At 45.7% G+C, this 17,942-nt stretch overlaps 1 protein-coding gene, 1 long non-coding RNA gene and 1 other non-coding gene across 5 annotated transcripts in view; 2 read left to right on the forward strand and 1 right to left on the reverse strand.

The window, feature by feature from the left end:
* Positions 1–262, reverse strand: part of AK3 (adenylate kinase 3) — a 16,535-nt gene extending 16,273 nt beyond the window's left edge. Inside the window, exon 1 of one of the 2 annotated variants that reach the window (XM_029920098.1) lies at positions 107–242. The gene's annotated coding sequence lies outside the window, so the exon portion shown is untranslated. Of the gene's footprint in view, positions 1–106 lie in introns of both variants that reach the window. The other variant, XM_029920097.1, reaches the window with a different exon arrangement.
* On the forward strand, positions 22–17,710 carry LOC115276204. 2 transcript variants are annotated; one of them, XR_003901858.1, is made up of 5 exons: positions 22–480; positions 12,170–12,281; positions 13,272–13,337; positions 14,946–15,117; positions 17,479–17,710. It is a non-coding gene; the product is annotated as an uncharacterized LOC115276204 (long non-coding RNA). The 2 variants fall into 2 exon arrangements; XR_003901859.1 differs by having other exon boundaries at positions 14,949–15,117.
* On the forward strand, positions 11,970–12,071 carry LOC115277185. Its single transcript, XR_003902290.1, has one exon. It is a non-coding gene; the product is annotated as a small nucleolar RNA U13 (small nucleolar RNA).
* Positions 17,711–17,942: the final 232 nt, after the last annotated feature.

The raw sequence follows: 17,942 nt of genomic DNA on the forward strand, positions 1-17,942 counted from the left end.
CGCTCCGTCGCGCCGCTCCCGGGTCCCCAGACTGTCCCCTCCTCCCCCCAGCCCGCACCTCCCTCCCTCCTCTGCTGCCGGGCGACCGCTCCCCCCCACCACTTGCTTTCGCTCTGGTTTTTAAGGTACGTTGATGTGCGTAGAATCACAATGGGTGACCCGGGTCGTTTCCTGCTCCTGCCACTGGAGGGGACACCCGACTGCAATTCAGTGAGGTGCTTCAAGTCGCGGCTGTGGAGGGGTGCCTCTTGTCTCCCAGGATCGCACTTTAAGATTCAAGAGTAGCTGTTGTTACTTTCGGGGGCGTCTAGAAGCGCTGGCTCCTGCACAAGCTCCATTATTTGTTTTCGGCAACGCATTGATGCTATAGGTATACCTTCAGTGCCCACTAGGCACCAGATGCGACGCCGGATGCGATACTGAGCAGCCTCGAGAATGCGCTGTTGAACAAGACAAAGTTTCTGTGCCTTGAAGTTTAAGGTTAGTGGTGGAGGCAGATCATCGCGAGGAAACAGATAAATGAACAAGATAATTTGCGACCAGTGAGATGAACAAAATGAACGCGAGGAAGTGTGGAGGAGGCTGTTGTAGATCAGGTGGTCAGTGCTTTAGGAACCGCTACTCTGAAGACACGGCGTTTGCTCTGGTAGCGGGGGGGAGCCTTAAACCTGTTCAGATGTTCCAGGAATAGAAATACATGACTGACTTTTTTTTATAGTTTATTTATTCTTTTTAGTAATCTCCACGCCCAAGGTGGGGCTTGAACTCATAATCCTGAGATCAAGAGTTGCATGCTCTTTTGACTGAGTCAGCCAGGCATCCCAAGGCAGATACCTGAGTGCCTATTTCATCAGTAAGATGGGCGTGGAAAGTTGGCATGGGTTGTTAAACTAAGGTGTGACCAGTACAATGCCAGCCACAGGGTAAGTGTATCTGAGCTGGGTGATCAGATTGGGGGGGGCGTTTAATGGATGGAAGAAGCTGCCCTTAGATGGGCGACTGGGGGGCTCAGCTGGCTAAGCATCCTACTTTGGCTCAGGTCGTGATCTCACAGTTCATGAGTTCGAGCCCTCCATCAGCTCAGAGCCTGGAGCCTGCTTTAGATTGTCCCCCCCCTCCCTTTCTCCCTCCCACCCCACTAACATTGAAAAAAAAGAAAGAAACTGAATAGCTTATGATACTCATGATTAAGAAAGAATGAAACCAGGGGCACCTGAGTGGCTCCTTCAGCTCAAGTCACAATCTTTCGGTTCCTGAGTTCGAGAGACTGCTTGGGATTCTGTGCCTCCCTCCCTCTCTGCCCCTCCCTCCCTCTCTGCCCCTCCCTCCCTCTCTGCCCCTCTCTCGCTCTCAAAAATCAATAAACATTTAAAAATTTTAAAAAGAAAGAATGAAGACAAGTGACTAACACATTCAGTTCATGTCGTTAGAAAAAGGCCATCCAAATCACCCGAAGAAAGCTAAGGAAGGGATTACGAAAGGGAAAAGAATATAAACGAGAGGAATGGAAACAGGGAAACATCTGACGAAAAGGAGGAAAAGTCTGGACAAGTCCAAGTGGGGAAACACTAGAAACCCTGAGGGTGTAGAGAAGGTACTTCTAATCTCCAATGCCTGGAACATTTGAGCTTTTAGCTGCAAAAGGGCCCTGAAAGAAAATCTTAAGGAAGTTTTGCTTAGGGGAAAAAAAAGTTTAGACAAACAGAAGAGCGGAGGAATCATCCTGTCACTGCGGAGAAAAAAAGCTGAGTGTTGTGGTCACATCCACAGGCCCCACAAAGCTGCCAACTAATTGCAGCTTTGCTAGAGTTTGTTGATTACAAATGAGTGAGTGCCAAACTGTGACAACTGTCCGGGCAGCGGGGCCTATCGGGCATTTCTCCACACCAGGCCTTCATGGGGCCTAGTGCCTCAGGGGGTGTAAATGGACTCCAGGCGCAGGAAGGGCCTGTGTGCCAGGCTGGCCTAGGAATCCTGCAGAAGTCAGGGTCTGGAGAAGCCTGGGATGGACCCCTGTGGCGGGAGGCCGGGGTCACAGGCAACATCAGGCAAGCTGCGGGGGAGGCACAAGCCAGCATTACCTGCACCCCCCCCCCCCGGACATGTGGGACATTCCTCAGGCTCTCCAGGCTGCCCACGAACAAAGGAAAGGAAACAAATGGCTAACTGATAGACATCACAGCCCTGCAGAACCTGAGTCTCCATCAGTTTACGAATATTTTAGTAAATTACAGAAAAAGACAGTCTTCTCAATAGCCTAATCTCCAGAAACCTGAGTTTCCTGAAGCCCCTAATATCACCCTCCCCTCCATAGTGACGTAGGAACAAAGGCAAGAAGGAAATGGCAGGTGCAATTAAATTTCCTTATAACCTGCAGCCCACTGACCAATACTGGAGGCAAATACAGAGTGTAACCTTTCCCTGGGAACCCCCTACCGTCCTAATCTTGAAGTTTTACATGAGAGAGAACAGCCTTAGCTTGACCAGAGCAAGGCCCCCAGTATCCTAGGAGTCCTCTTTAGCACATCAAGGCCTCTCTGGAGGCCTCCCTTTGGACTTCACCTCCCCACCTCCATAGTATATAACTAGTCACTTGGCACAATCCCATTGCAGCTCTTTCTGCCCATGAGTCCTGTCCCTGTGCCTTTAAAAATTTAAAAAAAAATTTTTTTTAACATTTATTCATTTTAGAGAGAACACAAGCAGGGGAGGGGCAGAGAGGGAGTGAGACGCAGATTCTGAAGCAGGTTCCAGGCTCTGAACGGTCAGCACAGAGCCCGATGTGGGGCTCAAACTCAGGAACTGCGAGATCACAACCTGAGCCGAAGTCGGACGCTTAACTCACTGAGCCATCCAGGCTCCCCAATAAAATTACCTCTTGCACCAAAGAATTCTTTCTTGACCGTTACCTCCGAACCCCCATCCGTCCAAAACCTCATCACTGCAACTTGTGGCCACAAGAGTGCGCCCAGGGGGGGGTGGATTAGAGACTGGACCCAATGTGCGCCTCACCCGCCAGCTGCTAGAACAGAACTGTCATTAACTGAGATGATGGGAGGGTTCTACGGGAAACAGGTTTGGGGGAGATGATAACCTGGAGATGTCTTTGAGACGTCCAGTGGGAGTTGATAAGGGGTACAGATTTCGAGTATGTAGTGCAGATCCGGGCTGGAGATATAAAATTTGGGAATGTTTATTTATTTAAATTTGAGAGAGAAAGCTTGCAGGGAAAAGGCAGAGAGAGAGAGAGACAGAATCTCAAGCAGGCTCCCCGCTCAGCGAGGAGCCGGACACAGGGCTCCATCCCTGGGATTATGACCTGACCCGAAACCGAGAGTCTGACGTTTAACTGCCTGAGCCACCCAGGCACCCCGGGAGTCATCATTTAAATTCTCAAGATAGTATAAACTAAGGGAGTGAATTTAGATGAGAGGAGAAGGGGTCTGAAAGCTGAGTTCTGGAGCTCCCCACCTTTCATGGCTGAGGAGGAAACACAGAGAGAGCCCGAGAGGGAGACGAAAGTTAGTGAGCGGGAGCCTGGTGTCAGCTGGCAATCAGCCAGCTGTTTCGAGGAAGGAGTAATTAAATGAGTCAATGAGTCAGATTCTGCTAAAGGGTAGGACTGACAAGTGCCTGAAAATTATTTCTAATTGCACAAAGCAAACCTCCTATGAAAGAGATTTTTTGATTTACAATGTGTAGTTGAAAAAAATCCCATATGCTACTCAGTAACGGAATTAGTGACTTCAAAAATGCTAGATGAAGTTTACATCACACTTTTTGTCCAAGGAAACGTCTGGGAGTAGAATTCAACTTATCCAGAGCAAGAACATCAGAGGAAAAAGGAGAGGGTCTCAACTAAAGTAGGGTTACGGACCCTACAGAGGAGGCAGAAGTCAGAAAATGTTTATTTTTGAGAGATGGAGCAAGAGCAGGGGAGGAGCAGAGAGAGAGAGAGAGAGAGAGAGAAGGAGACACAGAATCTGAAGAAGGCTCCAGCTAACAGCTCAGAGCCCACACGGGGCTCGAACTCGTGAACTGTTAGATCATGACCTGAGTCAAAGTTGAATGCTTAACCAATTGAGCCACCAGGTGCTCCAGAGCCATATTTTTGAAAACACTTTGCAAAAGCAACAGAAGAAGGAACCTTGGAAGATTAAATCAGTGAGAATATTCGGGAAAGCACTGAGAAAGAAGAAAATGAGGCCAGCCCTACCAGTCATTGCAACATTATAAGGCCTGTACAATAAGATTATGGTATTGGGACATGAATTCCAAGACCAATAAAATAGAGTAGAAAGTAATAATTGCATCTGGAAATTAAATGTGTGATGAAGGTGGCATCTCAAATCAATGGAGGAAAAAGGCTTTCTTCGTAAATAGCCAGACAATCATATCCATTTCTCCACACAAGGTGAATTCCAAGTGGGTCAAAGATTTGAAAAACTCTTTAAAGAAACAAAGCTATATAAGTACTAGAAGGAAGTAAGAGCGGATTCCTCTCTAATCAAGGAACTGGGGAAACTTCCTGAACTCAAAATCCGGAGGCAATTAAGGAAAAGACTGAAATTTGGACTATACAGAACAAGAGCAAAAGTAAAAGTTTTGCACCGGCCAAACACATCATAAGCAAAATAAAAAGACAAGTCAAAAACTGGGAAAGAGTATTTCCCACTTACGAAGGGTTAATGTCATGTGGCTGTGCTCTGTAGGGCGAGGGGCACTCCTGGGTCACAGTCATTGCCAATGGCCGTGATGTCAGTTCTCCCACCACATAGATTTTAAGCTGCCAAAACGCACTCAACTGTACCAATGTGCCATCAGCTGGGTCACAGAATTCCCGACGATTTAACAATCAGCACGTGTAAGCTGGCACTCAGCACGTCGCCATCCTTATCCTTCCTAAGTACGTGAGGGCTTCCTGAGATGGAGAAGAAAAGGAAAACCATCACCTTGTGGAAAATAGACAAGGGATACACACACAATTCACACACACACACAAAAATAAAGGATCTTTAAATATGTGAAAAGATACGCAATCACACTTAAAGGAAAGGCAAATGAAAACTGCAGGAAGATACTATTGCCCAACTCTCAGATTGGCAGAAATCTAAAAGTTTAGACAGCAAAATGTGTTGACAAAGTAGTCGGGGAACACGCACTTTTATTTTTTGCTGGTGGGAATGCCAAAAATGGTAACATCCAAGGGGAGGGAAATCTGACACTGTCTAGCAAAATTGCATATACATTTACCTGTCAATCCAAAATCTCACTGCTAGGCATCAAGCCCAAAGATCCACTGACAAAAATACAAAAGGATACATAAGGTTACTCAGTGACCACTATTTGTAATATCAAAGAAAGTGGAAACAACTTCAATGTTCATCAAGACTTCAATGTTCATCAAATCAGTTTATGATTTCATAAACTAGGACCCATTCACGTCCTAGAATTAGTACATAGCTCTAAAAACAAATAACAAATATCTTAATGTACAGCTATAACATGATATCCAGTGAAAAAAAGCAAAGTGGCCAAACTAAGGTAATATACTACCATTTAACTAAATGGGGAGGAGGAAATGAATATACCATATTTTAAGATTTTATCTTTTAGTAATCTCTACACCCAACAAACGTGGGACTCAAACTTACAACCCTAAGATTAAGAGTTGCATGCTCCACCAATTGAGCCACGCAGGCACCCCTGCCTTATATATTTTTAAGAAGTAGATAAGGGGCGTCTGGCTTAGTCATAGAGCAAATCAGGGTTATGAGTTCGAGCCCCACCTTGGGCATAGAGGTTACTTAAAAAAAAAAAAAAGGAAAAAATAGAAAGATAAGATAAAAACAAAGAACAAAGTAAAGGGGCGCCTGGGTGGCTCAGTCGCTCAGGTCATGATCTCATGGTTCATGGGTTCAAGCTCCGTGTCAGCCTCTGTGCTGACAGCTCAGAGCCTGGAGCCTGCTTTGGATTCTGTGTGTGTGTGTGTGTCTCTCTCTCTGCCCCTCCCCTGCTCTGCTCTGTCTCTGTCTGTCAAAGATAAATAAACGTTAAGAAAATTAAAAAAAAAAAAAAAACAAATTAAAAAACAGAACAAAACCCTGACTACCTCCAGGGGAGGAGGGAATGGAACAGAGAGTTAGAGATGGAGCTCGGACTTCTCTCTGATTATGGTTTAAAGGTTTGACTTTGTTAATTATGCAACAAGATTTAATTTTTCAAAAATATTTTCAAAAGCAAGACCTAGAAGTCAAGGGCAAAAATGAAACAAATGAACTTGGTTGTGTAATGACCTTATTCTGTCTATTTTTATAAACTGCTACTGCTCTTTGAATAATTTGCAAAACTATGAGTGGCTTCCTTTGCTACTGAGGTAACCCATGTTCTGAAGTTCTCTCCTGAAATTGTCTACACCGTCTCCCAAGTCTAACTCTGGAGTTCCTTCCAGGTGACAAGTACCACAACCTGACCCGCAGGAGGTGCTTCCGAGCCCCGCTTCTCCTAGACGGAGTCACCCTCTGTCCTTTGAGACCGAACTTCTCCCATCAAAGCACGGACTTCCCTTCAGAAACAAGACACTGTGTTACTCTCCGGATTAGGCCCCTTCCCTGCTGAAGCTGTGGCCCATGTTCCGTCCCAGGACCAAGGGATAAGGCAACCAGACACCCATGAGGCTCATCCTTCGTGAAATTTGCGTTTCCTGCATCACAGGGTTTGTAGTGGCTAGTAGCTCAGTTCCACTCTCACAGGCTGAGGGACCTTGAACAAAATGAGTAACGTCTCAGCTTGAGTCCCCTCATTATTGAAACACGGGAAAGGTAACACCGATCCTATGGGGTCGTTGTCAGATTTAAATAAGATTATGTAAGATGTCAGGCTTATACTTGGTGCTCCCATTGTCCCTCTTCTCTGCTTCCCTTCTCTTATTTTCCACTTTCTTTTCATTACATTTTCTCTCCAAGTCCTTCTTTCATAAAATGAATGAGACTAGGCAACTTCAAAGATTCTTTTCAAACCCTGAGATCCTTAGAAACACTGATGAGGTGCATTGCATTTAGATCGGGGTTTGACTGTTAAGGATTAGAAATCCAAAAATGGGCATAGTAGAAATGTTACAGGCCAGTAGGGATTTTAACCAAAGAGGAATTTAGGATCTAATACAAGGGAAGGAGTTCCTGGGTGGAACAGTTTTAGGGTCTGAGTAATATTAGAAATTCTGAAGATTTAAGGACACCAGGGTGGGTCCATTGGTTAAGTGTTCGACTTCAGGTCAGTGTCATGAATTCGTGGTCCATGAGTTCAAGCCCTGCATCGGGCTCTGTGCCGACAGCTCTGAACTTGGAGCCTGCTTCAGATTCTGTGTCTCCCTCTCTTTCTGCCCCACCTCCACTCATGCTCTGTCTCTGTCTCTCAAAAATGAATAAATATTTAAAAAAAAATTAAGAAGAAAAGAAATTCTGAAGATTTGTCCAAATGAGGGGAGGAAATAGAGAAGTGAGTGAAGGAGGTAGGGAAAAAGAAAAATTGGAAAGTAAAGAGAGGTTAAAATGAAGTCAGATCACAGCAAGTGTTGGTGAAGATGTGGAGGATTCAGGATTCTTACGCACTTCCGGTGGGAATGTAAAATGGTGCAGTAATTTTAGAACAATCTGGCAGTTTCTCAACTAAACATAGTGGTACCATATAACCCAATTCCACTGCTAGGTATATATACCCGAGGGAATTGAAAACTTATGTCTACACAAAATTTGTACATGAGTGTTTATAGCAACACCGTTCATAATAGCCCAAAGGTGGAAGCAACCCACACCTCCTTCACCAGGTGAATGGGTAAACAGAATGCAGTGTATTCATACAATGGAATTTTATTTTTCCAGAGAAGATGTACAGATGGCCAACAGGAACATGAAAAGATGCCCAACATCATTAGTCATCAGGGGAGTGCAAATCAAAGCCACAGTGAGATACTACCTCATACCTCTTAGACTGGCTATAAGGTAAATGGCTAAGGACCAGAAATAACAAACGTTGGCGGGGATGTAGAGAAAAGGGAGCCCTTGTGTCTCATTGGTGGGAATGTAAACTGGCGCAGTCACTCTGGAAACCACTATGGAGTTTTCTCAAAATATTAAAAAATAGAACTGCTATATGATCTAGCAACTCCACATTTGGGTATTGGTCAGAAGAAAACAGAAACACTAATTCAAAAGGATACGTGCACTCTGATATTCACTGAAGCATTAGTTACAATAGGCAGAATATGGACACAGCCTAAGTGTCCACTGATGGATGAGTGGATAAAGACATTGTGGAATATGGAATGTGGTATATACAAAGACGTTACTCGGCCATCAAAAAGAATGAGTTCTTTCCATTTACTACAACACTGATGGACCTTGAGGGCATTATGCTCAGTGAAATAAGTCAGATAAATACCATTCGCTCTCTCTTCTATGTGGAATCTCAAACATCAACAAGCCAAGCCCATAGATACGGAGAACAGACTGGTGATAGTTGCCAAGGCAAGGGTGGGGAGAGGGAGAAATGAGAGAAGGGGGTCAAAAGGTTAAAAAGAAGAAAAGAAAAGAAAAAGAGAGCACTTTGCCTCCCGATTAAACAACAAAACCTCCAAAACAAAAAATACCCTTCAAAGTAGGGCGTCCTGGTTAACTCTACCGTGACCCGTCCGTATGACGAAATGCCATGTAGCGGCATTCAGAAGGAGGGAGAAGAAGACAGGAGGAGGAAACTGATACTGAAATTTTCCAAGATGTAAACAAAGTTAATTTTTTTAAATAAAAAATATCTATTGGGGTGATACAACTCTAAGATATTAACATAATTCCTATGCGTGGGGAAGTGTTAAAATGAGAAAATGTCGGAGATCTCTAGATACATAGATATGTTCTTTCCATTCACGTGAAATATTTCGAGTGACCATGTTCCAAGTCACAGCAGGATTCAACAAGATACCAAAGAGCCAATAGCCTACAAAACAAACAAGCCTAAAGCTAACATCATACTTAATGGTGAATATATTCTTCCGAATGTGAGGAGCAGGACAAAGATGTCTCTCCTCATCATGTCTGCTTCACCTTGTTCTGGAGGTGCTGGCCAGTGCAATAAGCCAGGAAGACTGGAAAGGAAGAAACACAACTGTCTCGCTCACAAATGAGGTTGAATGTAGAAAATCCTAAGGAATCTACAAAAAAGCTACTAGATGTCTCTGCCCTTCCCCCACTCACGCTCTGTCTGTCTCTCTCTCAGAAAATGAATAAACATAAAAAAACTTTTTTAAGCCACTAGAACTAATGAGTTCTAGTTGCAAGATTGAGTCAAACACAGAGAAACAGTAGTATTTCTATACACTAGCAACAGACAATTACAAATGAAAAGTTTTTGCAGTCATGAAGAATGAAATCTTGCCATTTGCAACAACGTGGATGAAAGTAGAGGGTACTATGCTAAGCCAAAGTAATCAGAGAAAGACAAATATCGTATGACTTCACTCATATGTGGAATTTAAGATACAAAACAGATGAATGTAAGGGAGGGGAACCAACTAATATAAAAACAGGGCGGGGGACAAAACGTAAGAGACTCTTAAATTCAGAGAACAAACAGGGTTTCTGGAGGTTTGGGGGGAGATGGGCTAAATGGGCAGGGGCATTAAAGAGGACACTTGTTGGGAATGAGCACTGGGTGTTATACGTAGGGGATGAATCACTAGAAGCTACTCCTGAAATCATTATTGTATATGCTGACTAACGGGGATGTAAGTTAAATAATAATGAAATCAAATACGTTTTTAAAATGCCATTTGAAATAATTTGTTTTAAATATTTATTTATTTTGAGGAGAGCGCAAGGGGAGGAGGGAAGAGAGGTGGACAGAGGATCCAAAGCAGGCTCTGCACTGACAGGCCGACGGCAGCGAGCCCGATGTGGGGGTCAAACTCATGAACCCCAAGATCATGACCTGAGTCGAAGTCCAGTGCTCAATGGGCTGAGCCACTCAGGTGCCCCTGTAGTAACGTTAAAATAAATATTAGGGGTAAGTCTAACAAATTGAAGGCAAAGACTGAATACTGAACATTACAAAATATTTCCAAGAAAAATTATAGAAGACTTAAATGGTTAGACATTCTCTCTCCATTCTCCCCCAGATCATCTATAGATTTAACATAGTCTCAGTCACAATGTCAGTAGGTTTTTTATTATTTAATAGAGACTGATGGACTGATTCTAAAATTTGTAGAGAAATGCAAAGAATCCAGATCAGCCAAAACAACCTTAAGAAAGAAAACAGAAATGGAGAATTTTACGCAATTTCAAGATTTACTGTAAGGCTACAGTAATTAAGACAGTGTAGTGTTCACATAAAGACAGGCAGATGGACAGGACAGAATATGCAGTCCAAAAATAGACTTCCATATAATAACATCAACTCATTTTTGACAAGAAAAGGATAGTCTTCTTAACAGTGTTGCTAGAGGGGAAACTGGGTGGTTCAGTTAGTAGAGCACGTGACTCTTGATCTTGGGGTTGTGAGTTTGAGCCCTACGTTGGGTGTAGAGATTACTTAAAAAATAATAATGTTGTTAGAATAATAGGGTATTCTTGTGGAAACACATGAACTCAAATCCTACTTCACATCATATGCCATAATTAATTCAAAGTGGATCATACACCTCAAAAGTTAAAAATTATAACACTTCAGGGCATGTAGGTAGCTCAGTTGGTTAAGCATCCGGCTCCTGATTTCAGCTCATGTCGTGATCTCACAGTCTGTGGGTTTGAGCTCCCCTTCGGGCTCTGCATTGGCAGGCAGAGCCTGCTTGGGATTCTCTCTCTCCCTCTCTCTCCGCTCCTCCCCTGCTTGTGTGCTCTGTCTGTCTCTCTCAAAATAAGTAAGTAAACTTAAAAAAAATTATAAAACTTCTGAAAAAAATAGGAGAAAATCATTGTCATTTTTGTTTAGGTAAAGATTTTTTAGGACACAAAAAAACATGAACCAAACAGAAAAATTTTGTAAACTGGACTTTATTAAAAATAAAAACTTAGTGGGGTGCCTGGGTGGCTCAGTTGGTTGAGCACCCAGCTTCAGCTCAGGTCGCCGTCTCACAGTCTATTAAGCCCCACATCGAGCTCTGTGCCGACAGCTCAGAGCCTAGAGCCTGCTTTGGACTCTGTGTCTCCCTCTCTGTCTTCCCCTCCCCAACTCACATGCACGTCTCTCTCTCTCTCAAAAATAAATAAACATAAATAAATAAATGAAAAATAAAAACATAGGCCCTTTGAAAGACAATGCTTAGAACATATGAAGGCAAGACAGCCTGGGGGAAAATCTTTGCAAAGCATATACTGAATGAAATGCTTGTATCTGGATAAAGACCCCTTAACGCTTCAGTAATAACAAAACACACAAACCGATAACAAAATAGGCATGAAATGTGAACAAATACTTCATCATAGAATGTATGATTAACATGTAGGTATTTGAAAGATGCTTAAAATCGCTGATCATCAGGAAAACGTCGGGGCGCCTGGATGGCTCAGTTGGTGAAGCACTGGACTCTTGATTTCGGCTCAGGCCATGATCCCAGGGTCGTGGGTTGAGCCCTGCTTAGCATGGAGCCTGCTTGAGGATCTCTCTCTCTCTCTGTCTCTGTCTCTCTCCCGCTCGATCTCTGCCCCCTTCTCCCGCTCGATCTCTTGCTCTCTTTCAAAAAAAAAATGTAAAAAGAAAAGGAAAATGTAAAACAGTACCATAACTAGATACCAGTATATGCCACCAGGATAGCTAAAATTAAAGCAAACAAAAAACAACACATAAGCCTCGCCAGGTAACACCGCATATCGAAGAGGCTGTGAGGCAACTGCAGCCGGTGTCAACACAAATGATACAGCGACTCTGGAAAACAGTTTGGCAATTTCTTATAAAGTTACCAGAAAGCCAAGCAACCGATTCTTTTGTAGTTCGTAAGCGTGACGATGGGTGTTCACACCACTGTGTGGCATGTGCCATCGTAAACCTTGTCACGATGTCAGCACATTCCCCGTGTGGTGTGAAGACAACCAAACCACGACCACCACCACCAACAAGCAAGCAATTCTCTCCCATGGGTGTTTACCCACGAGAAACGCTAACATGTATCCTGTGTCAGTCTGCTCCAGGGGCCACGACAAGATGCCATAGGCTGAGCGGCTTGCATTTTTGTTTTCTCATGGCTCTGGAGGCTGGGAGGCCAAGATCAAGGACATCAGGATTTGTGTCCGGTGAGAGCCCCCCTCGGGGCGTGCACACGGCCCCTTTCTTACCCTATGCTCACATGACCTCTGTTCTCCGAGTTTGGGCCATCCTAAGGCTAATGCGTGAGATGTGTTTACTTGTTTTTTCACTTTTCTGTTTCATTTGAAAAAGCTGTAATGAACCTATATACTTTTTCTCCTCCCAATCATGTTGGGAATAAAACAAATCTAATTTAACATAACTTCACTTTATTTGTTTTAGAGAGAGAGTGTGTGTGAGCAGGGGAGAGGGGCAGAGAGAGAGAATCTTAAGCAGGCTCCACACTTGGCTCTGAACCTGACAACACGGGGCTTGATCCCAGGACTCTGGGAGCATGACCCGGGCTGAAGTCAAGAGTCACGTGCTCAACCTACTGAGCCACCCAGGCACCCCCATAATTTCACTTAAAAAAAACGATAAGGGCAGTGGATTTTTCCTCAGCCTAATTTTTTCAGCTTTATTGAGATATAGTTGATAACATCACCTTTTTATTATTCATATGGATTCATTTTTTGTTTGCTTGTTTCAATTAGTATTTACGGAAGGTCAGACATGGTTTTAGGAATATAGCAATGAGGGGTGCCTGGGAGGCTCAGTTGGTTAAGCGTCCAGCTGCAGCTCAGGTCATGATCTCACAGTTCGTGGGTTCGAGCCCTGCATCGGGCTCTGTGCTGACAGCTCAGAGCCTGGAGCCTGCTTCAGTTTCTGTATCTCCCTCTCTCTCTGACCCTCCCCTGCTCACACTCTCTCTGTCTCTCAAAAAAAAAAAGAAATGAATAAAAACATTTAAAAAAAAAAAGGAATATAGCAGTGAACACAGCAAAGCCCCTACGCTCTGGCGTATTCCTTCTGGAAAGAAGAGGGTAGTGATGATGACCACTATGAAACAACAAAAGCAAACAGTAATAGTATAATAGTAATAACAGGACCATTTTAATCTGTGAACAAGTCTTTTAATTATCAATATCTCTTTTCAGTCAATAGTTGCAGCCTCCGCCTCATCCAACATTCCCTTCAGAAGAACGAGGTGCCCAGGAGGAGAGGTGAGTCCTAGGCCTGGTTCTAGAGCTGAGCAGGTGCGGGCCGCCCTGGGCCTCCCTCTGCTCGGTGAGCGGGGATCGCACGGCTTCAGAGCGCGGGGCGGGGCGCTGCGTGAGCCCCTGTCGTTGTGTGAAGGAAGCCTCTGCAAGTCGTTTTGTTGGAAGTGGAGATCCTCTTTCTTCTTTTAATCTCCCCACCCCCAATCTTTGGCTCAAGATTTTAAAGACTGCTATTAAAAGACAAATATGTGAGCGCATTAAGATACTATCAGGAAGCAGATACGTTTTAAAAAGTTAATTACTCAAATTAGCCCCGTGGATGGAGCTGTGACGCCGTGGGGCGCCGTGAGGATCTGCACGGAACGGGAAGGGTTTCAGGAACAACCTGGTTCTGCGCTCTTGGTGCTTCGAACAAAAACAGAAGAAAACCCACAAACCGACAAAGCCCTGTACAGAAAGGGCCCTTGGGGCAAACGCTGCCTTCGCAGTCTGGCGTTGGGTTTGCCAGTCGCTGTCTGGAGAACAGCGCAGAATACGTGCGAGCAGGTGAAGACAAGTTGTTTCCCAGCAAGTGCTAATTGAGGAGCAACAAGGAGCAAGGTGAACTCTGCTAGCACCTAATCTGCCCTCACCAGCGGGGGCCCGCAGTGGGGTAGGAGATGATCAGGGCTGGGCGCCTGGCTGGCTCGGTCCTGAAGCGTCGGACTTGCGCGCAGGTCTTGATCTCGAGGTTTGTGAGTTCGAGCCCCCGTCGGGCTCTGTGCTGACGGCTCAGATCCTGCTTGGGATCTCTCTGTCCCTCTGCTCTCTCTCTCCCCCCTTCTCAAAATAAGGGAAATAAACTTTACAAGAAAGAAAAGAAATGATGAGGGCTCAGGTGGAGAATTCTAAGCCTCAGACTGCTGTCAAACCCAAGACTCCCCGCCGGGTGAAGGCTGCCCTGCGGCTGTGTGGCAGTCCCCAGACTCACAGAAGGAGGTGGCTTTCTGTGATTCTTCCTGCTCCCCCAGCCCCCGCCACGAAGCTCCAGTGCTAAGGCCTATCATTTATGCTTCATTTTACAGTTTTTAAAACATTTTTAGTGTTTATTTATTTTTGAGAGAGAGAGAGTCGGGAGGGGCAGAGAGAGAGGGAGACACAGAATCTGAGGCAGCTCCAGGCTCTGAGCTGTTAGCACAGAGCCCCACACGGGACTTGAACTCATGAACCGTGAGATCATGACCTGGGCTGAAGTCGATGCTTAACCGACTGAGCCACCCAGGCGCCCCATTTTTCAGTTTTTAAAATAAATATGCACCTTTTAAAACTCTTTTTATTTTTTACATTATCTCCACCCTCACCACTGGGCTCCGACGCATGACCTGGAGATGGAGAGTCTCAGGCTTTTAACCCACTGAGCTGCCCCCAGCTCTGAGAGCACGTTTTTGTTTTATCGTTACGACCACTGGGTAATGACTGGGGGCCGGTCCTATCACCCCCATTTTACAGACAGAAAACCGAGAGGCAGCCAGTGAAGTGATTTACTCAATGTTAGACATGCAGGCAGCAGAACTTTTTGTGGTTTTTCTTGACTCCTGACTCAGTGCTCTCTCCGCTCTGTCTGGACTGAAGCAGGTTATCAGGCACAACTGAGGGATGCAGAAAGGCCCAAGAGCACCCAGAAGAAGGGAAAGAAGACCCGCTCCCTCCTGTGGGTCCTTCCGCACAGTGAAAGGCCTTGGAGACGCTGCTGCTCTTCAGACACTTGGAGGTCAAGTTGGGCCCACTTCTGTGTTTCAAGCATGTAAGTAAACGTTTTGTTGGGTCACTCTGTGGTCAGGGCCATGAGCTGAGCTTGGCCAAGGGGAAGGAAGGGTGTAAGCAGAAGTGGGTTGGCCATCTGCCACTTTTCTGGCTCAGCACCTCTCTTCTAATGGACCTAAAGGCACCCAAAGTTACCTCTCAGCAACTACAAGTTGGGAAATCTCTATAATGATTGCTTTTTTTTTTTAATTTTTAACGTTTATTTTTGAGAAAGAGACTGAGTGCGAGCTGGGGAGGGGCAGACAGAGAGGGAGACACAGAATCGGAAGCGGGCTCCGGGCCCTGAGCTGTCAGCACAGAGCCCGACGCAGGGCTCGAACTCACAGGACATGAAATCATGAGCTGAAGTCAGACACGTAACTGACTGAGCCACCCAGGTGCCCCAGTGATTGCTCGTACGAAAGGTGAGAAGGCCTGGTGTCCTGTCAGAGACCTAGAGTGCCCAGGCCCCTCGTGCTGTGTAGTTCGAGCGGCCTGGTGTGGAGACATCAGAGTCTCTGAATACGTGTTAAAAATTTGGCCAGGAAAGGTTTCCTAGATCAGTGGATTGACTCTGTGATGACAGCATTCATGTCTCAGTGACACACGTCACTTCTTGCTCACGAGCCTGTGGGCTGGCTGCCCTCCCCTCCCCCAGCGAGGCTGCGGGTCCCGCCAGGCCTGCTCCCTGGCGTTCGTCGCTCCAGAACTAGTGGCCAGCATGGTCGTGGCTGGTGAATTGCAGATGCCCAGAAGAGCAAGCCGAACTCACAGGCATATTTAAGCCTCTGCTTGTGTCACAGCGTCACTGACACTGCATGCCTGACAGGGGAATGCACTCTGTGCCAGTGGGAGGCGCCTCAGAGTCATTCAGCAAAGGGCATGGATGTATAATTCTGAAACAGAGACCGAAGCATTGGGAGCAATGGCCCAATGTGCGGCAGCCAGTTAGTAATCTGGCCATAACTAATAGCTAACATCGATCAAGTCTTAAAACGTGGGAGGCACTTTTGTTAAGCACCTAGCGTGTGTTAATCCATTGAATCATCACAACAACCCTGTGAGGTACGTACTGTTAGGATCCCTTACAGCTGAAACACAGCAAAGGCAGTGGGTTAAGGAAGAATTAAGATCACACAATAAGTGGTAGAGGAGGGCAGTGACAGTTACACTAGAAAGGAATGCTGTTCATGTCCTCCCTTCTTTTGGTGTCTCTCCTATTCTTTTCTGACCCTCCCCAACCTGGTCCCTCTCTCTCTGTGTGCTTTGTCTTTGGAAAGGCTGACATCGGGTCTCCCAACCCAGAACCCTTAGCGTCATCCTTGGGCTCGCTCACTACCCCTGCCCAGTCTCTCTGTCCTTCGCTCCTTCCGTGTTTGCTCCTCCTCTTGCCCCCGTGCTAATGTCTCCATCCAGAGATCTACCACTTCTTCCCCAACGCCTCCCTCTCTTTATCCTGCCCCCTTAAGGCATTGCTGCCTATCGTGCAGATCTGGCCCAGTCATTCTCCTGCTTAGAAAGTTCCCGCATTCCCCAGACCTTTTAGGATACAGTTAGCATTCAGCTTTCCAGGCCCTTCCTTTCTGAGCCTCCACCACACTTTTCTCCAGCATCCCGTATAACCTGTGTGCACGTTCATGTCTTCTTGCCTTTGTGGGTGATGCTCTACCCTCTGCATCCTCTGCTCCCCCTCCATCTTGTCAACTTCTCTTTGTCCAGAGTCTTACCTTCTGGGAAGCCTACTCCACTCTATTCTCCATTCTGGTTAGAGATCCCTTCTCTGTGTCCCCGGCCGACTCTGTCCACACGTTGTGGCATTGCACGGATTACATCGTAATAATGGATTCCACTGTCTGCTTCTCGAGCATTACTTTCTCTCAACATGTGATTTGTGGACTCCCTGTTTCAGAATCACCTGGGAAGCTTGTTTAAAACATAGGCTCCTGGAATCTACCTTAGTCCCACCAATTCAGAATTATCGCAGGGCAAAGCCTAAGAGTCTTCATTTTTAAAAAATCCCCGAGAAGATTCTGACTTGGGCCAAGTCTAACCCCAACTCTAGATAGGAGAGTGGCCATGCTTTCTTGGACCTCTCTCACCTAGCATTGTGCGTGGCGCAAAGTAAGCACCCACCGAATGTGTTGTGGATGAATGAGTGAAACGAGCTACTCAGGTCTTGGTGCAGGAGCTACGTGCAGGGTGAACACTCAGCTGCTGCGATTCCAGGGGCCAGCAGATGGCGCTGTGTCTACATAAACGCTCTCGTTGAGTGGGCGGAGGAAGATGGGAAGTTTTGTTTTACTGGAAATCGAGCCTCAAATGCTGCATAATTGAATTTGTTATATATTTTTTTCCTGCCCAGTTTGCCTACTATTGTCCCACTTGCACGAATAAATTGATTTCTGACGGGATGAAGACTTGGCCAAGAAAAGGGGAGAGAGGCTGGTCACAGAGGAGATCTGAGTGGGCAGTGAAGATAAGGATGTTCTAATTACCCTCATTTCCAGACTCCGAGATGGAAGGCTGCTCCTAGCCAGAGCACTAAGTGTTGTCAAATTACCCGAAGCATTCAAAAGAATATGCCATTTCAGCGAGAGGGTGGAGCCATCCTGTAATTTCTGTTAGTCATCCACTGTTTCTTTACGGACTGTCAGGTGCCAGTATGATGAACCTTTTAAAATCATTTCCCTCGCTGTCCAAAGTCTGAAAGCCCAAGTCTTCTTGCTCCTGGGCTGAGCACTTTGCTCTCCTGAAGGCCAGGGGCCCCATAGACCCCTCCTCCCCCTTCCAGCCCCCCTCTCACCCCACCCCCCTGCACATCCATGT

Source organism: Suricata suricatta, chromosome 13 (genome assembly GCF_006229205.1).
Source record: "Suricata suricatta isolate VVHF042 chromosome 13, meerkat_22Aug2017_6uvM2_HiC, whole genome shotgun sequence".
Taxonomy (NCBI): Eukaryota; Metazoa; Chordata; class Mammalia; order Carnivora; family Herpestidae; genus Suricata; species Suricata suricatta.